This window comes from Lolium rigidum, chromosome 3 (assembly GCF_022539505.1).
Source record: "Lolium rigidum isolate FL_2022 chromosome 3, APGP_CSIRO_Lrig_0.1, whole genome shotgun sequence".
In the NCBI taxonomy this organism is placed as follows: Eukaryota; Viridiplantae; Streptophyta; class Magnoliopsida; order Poales; family Poaceae; genus Lolium; species Lolium rigidum.
The window spans coordinates 154,887,191-154,891,627 of record NC_061510.1 but is presented as its reverse complement, the minus strand read 5'-3'; positions in this window follow the sequence as shown (position 1 = coordinate 154,891,627).

Below are 4,437 nucleotides of genomic sequence, written 5' to 3'. Positions count from 1 at the left end.
CCCCGAAGGGTTTCACTGTCATGTTCGTTGCCTTTTTGTTTCGTGGTCTTTCTCTTCCGGCCCACGAGTTCCTTCGCTCCCTTCTTTTCTTTTACGGGATCCAGCTCGCGGCTGACCCCAAACTCCATCCTCCATCTCTCTATCTTCATCACTCTTTGCGAGGCCTTCCTCGGCATTGACCCTCATTGGGGTCTTTGGAAGAAGATCTTCTGCGTGAAGCGCCACAATGACAACAATCCCCCCCCCCCCCCGTCGTCGGTGGCGTTGGCTTTGTTGTTAGGAAGGAGGTCGACTACTTCGACAATCCAATGAAGGAGTCCGTCCAGGGCTGGCGCAACAAGTGTTTTACCTGCGTGATCCCATAGTGCCCGGGCGGCGCTCGAATCTCCCTCACTTTGATGATGTCTTGGTGGCTCACAAGAAGAAGTCCTGGCGAAACGCCCTTTCTCCCGAAGAGAGGGCGATAGCCGACTGATTGTTTGAGCGGGTCGTCGTCCTGAAGAACACGGGAGGCTTGACGATGTGCGGCACTGAAGTAGTTTCAGTGTTCCTACAACGTCGAGTGCAGCCGCTAATGTCTCGACCCCACCAGCTATGGCTTTACACCGGCAAAACCGACAAGTCGAGGATCAGCTCTGCCGACCTGTCGGCAGATGAGCTTCGGGACGAGGTTCGCCGCTTGACGTGCCTTAGTATGAAGGATAACATCATCTTGACATCGGCTCGTCCTCCTCATGATTTTGATCATCTCCCGACCGAGGTAATCTCTGCCGCTCTTTGCTTGCTGTTGTTACTCCTTTTTCCGTTGTGTCTCACAAATTTCTTTTCTTTGACAGGCTCCCGCCGTTGCTCAATGCTACCCCCCTGCACCCGAAAGCGGTGTGGTACTAGAGGATGACGATGATGATTCTGAGGGGACCGAGGACGCTCAGCATGCCCTTGAGGACAGCGATGTCCAAGAGGAAGAAGCTGCCGAGGATGATGCCTTCCTCAGGAGCAGGCGTCGTAAGCAGATACACGACGATTTCATTACAACGGCTGAATCAAGTCCTAGCGGAGGAGATAATGATGCCGATGAAACTGCTTCGCCTCCTCCTGCTAAGAAGAGTTCAACAAGTTTCTTCGCAGGCGAAGATGATCTGGACCTGTGAGCATCTATACTCTTTTCCTGATTTATTTCCTATCATTTTGTATACTAACTGTGCACTGCACTTAAGTAGCTCTGATGATGATGATGAAGTTCCTCTCGCGAATAGGGCCAAGTTAGCCTCTGGGAGAGCGGCATCGGCTAAGGAGTCGAATCCCTCTCCCGTCAAGTCGACACCTCCCTCGCGAACGGGTGTAGAGAAGATTCCAGTATCGAAAGTCATTCCTCCTGGCGATGCTCCCTCTCTGTCGGCTGGTCGTGATCATGTAAGTATTTAATTTGCCCTGCTTTGTCGAGTTTCTGCCGACTGAGTCCTCTTGGTTTTTCTTGCTGCAGCCGATTTACGCTACAGTCGATGCTGTAGCGGATTTCGCTGAACAATTCACCCGACTTGAGGCTGAAAACTCCCAACTTCGAAAGACTATCAAATCTTCGGTTGACCAGGTGCTTGAAGCCAACAGGCTTGCTACCGACGCCAAGAACGAGAATGCCTTGCTGAAGGAGGAGGTGAAGAAGCTAAAGCAGCAGATGGAGGATGAACAAGATGCCAGGCGTGCGGCGGCGGCTGCAGTCGACAAGAAGGAATGCGTCCTCCGCGAATCCATCAAGGATTTATTAGGTAAATCCATGGTACACCGTTTCTTTCTTGGTGTTTCTTCATTGATTATTGATCTGTCTTTCTTTCAGAGGCCGCCGACATAACTGTCACTCGACGTCATCAGCTTCGGGAGGACTCTACAGCCCGATGCCTTATCGCTTGCCGCTGAGTCTAATGTCCAAGTCCTTGGACTTCTGCAAAAGACCAAAGGAGCGTTGTCGAGGCTATACTCGATGATCTTCCCGAAGATGAAGCAGGACAAGACTCTCGACGAGATGGCGGATGCTTTCCTTGTTGATCCTTCCGAGCCTGTGGAGGTATTGAAACGCCGTAGCCGCTTAGTTGGGGCGGTTCTTACTTTCCAGTTGCTTATGGGCCATGGGATGGGGTCAGAATTGGAGAAGTTATCTAAGGCATTGCCTGTCGATGATGACAACCATTTAGTCGACCTTGAGCCTTTCAAAAGATCGGCAATAACTTGTGCCAACCAACTTCTGAAGCTGGTGGATGAAGCACAAGCCAAGCCTATTCCTGAGTCTGCCCTCGGTTCATCATCGGCGAACCCTTGAACTGTTGTTTGACTTGTTGTAAATAAGATCATCCAGTAACTTGACGTAGTTCAATTTTAATTCGGCTCTGTTGCCAATTCGAACATCCTTTTGAATGTATCGTATATGCCAAGCGCTCCCGATGGGAGTTTTTATGTTAATGCTTGTCTGAACTAGGGATTGTGCTGCAGATTCCTTCATCTTCTTCCCGTGCCGAGCTTTTCCCGAACCCTTCGAGTAACGATGAATCAGGCCTTGTCCGCCGCTTACGTGACCAAGTGTCTTGTCTAAATAAAGACATCACTTCCCTTCGCGCGATGGCAGCCTTGGTGAAGGAAAAGGGAGAGATAGCGACTGCTATCGAACAGTACGCTCTTGATGGTCTTCATGTTGCTACCGAAAGTTTGGGCTGTAAGTATTAGCCCATGCTTCTGATTTCTGACATAGCTTGAATGTTCTTTTAACTGACATTCGTTCCTTTTCCAGTCGTAGCTTCAGATGCAACTGAGGAGAACAAGAAGATCCATGAAGAGGTCGAGGCGATGACTGACGCGCACCCGACAGAAGAAGATGATGCAGATTCAAGAAGAACAAGAACGGTCAAGAACGTAGCTTCAGATGCTATGAAGTTTGATTGATATTTTATTGTCAAGGGCAGCTGAGTGATCAGTTCAACCTGCTCTCTCGACAACTTCGTTGAATTATACAATGTTATTGCGAAGCCTATATGTAAGTTTTGTAAGAGCGAGACCCATCGACTTAGTCGAGGGAATTAGACGCTTGGCTTCGTCACGCGGTGCACCGGTTTGAGCCTTATTTTGTGATAATGTAACCATCGACTGCAGCACTCGTGTATTTTTTCGAGGCTTGGATTGGTTGTTTTTGTGCGTCATTAATCTTAGCTCCCGATGGGAGTATTTAATTAATGACACTGTGTGAGCGTATTCTTTTAGGCCAGCGCTCCCGATGGGAGTAAGAGCCAATGGTAGGGCCCCATACGGTATGTTCGGGTGATGAGGCCTGGAGCAAGGAAAAAAGGTAGAAAACCTGATTAGAACTTTTATTCATAGTGCAAAAGCAACCTTAGGGGCTGTCGAGTAATTAAAAACAATCGTATCCTATGTATAGAACCGTCGCAAATGCGCGATGTTCCATGGATTCTCAACGTCTTTTCCTGAAGCTGGGTTTTTGAGCCGATAGGCTCCTCCTGGTATCACTTCCGTGACGATGTATGGTCCTTCCCATGGGGATTCAAGTTTCAAGGGTCTCTCTTGCTTCAGCCGAAGTACCATATCCCCGACATTAAAGCTTCGACTGCGTATTCGTCGGCTGTGATAATTTCTCAACGCCTGCTGGTATACCGTCGTTCTTGCCAAGGCAATGTCTCGTGCTTCGTCAAGGAGGTCCACAACATCCTGTAGCGCAATATTGGAAGAGGATTCCGTGTATGCTGTCACTCGAGGTGCTTTGAATTGAACGTCGGCTGGTAGGACAGCCTCGGCTCCGTGCACCAAGAAGAACGGGGTGTACTGAGTCGACCTGTTAGGTGTAGTACGCAAACTCCAGAGTACGGACGGTAACTCTTCGACCCAGGCTCCAGTTGCACCTGTAAGGCGTTTCTTGAGGCCATCCCCTATGAGACCGTTGATCCTTTCCACCTGGCCATTGGTCTGTGGATGGGCCACTGATGCGAACTTTAATTTGATTCCTCCGTCGTCGCAAAATTTTCGAAACTCTTTGGAGTCAAAGTTGGTTCCGTTGTCTGTGACGATACTGTGAGGCATACCAAATCGACAGGTTATTCCTTTGAAGAATTGAACTGTTGTTTTAGCTTTTTGATTTCGTACAGGTACTGCCTCGATCCACTTGGTGAACTTGTCGACTGCGACCAGTAAGTACGTGTGCCCTCCAGGTGACGACCTCGGCAATGGTCCAACTTGGCTGAGTCCCCATTGAGCAAAGGGCCATGCCAGCGGTATCGTCATCAAATCTGTCGCAGGGGCGTGCGGTTTTGGTGAAAACCGTTGGCACGGGTCATACTTCATGACCAGGTCTCGAGCATCCGATGCAGCTGTTGGCCAGTAAAATCCCGCCCTGAAGGCCTTCGCTACGAGGGCCCTGCTTCCTGCGTGATGTCCGCAGGT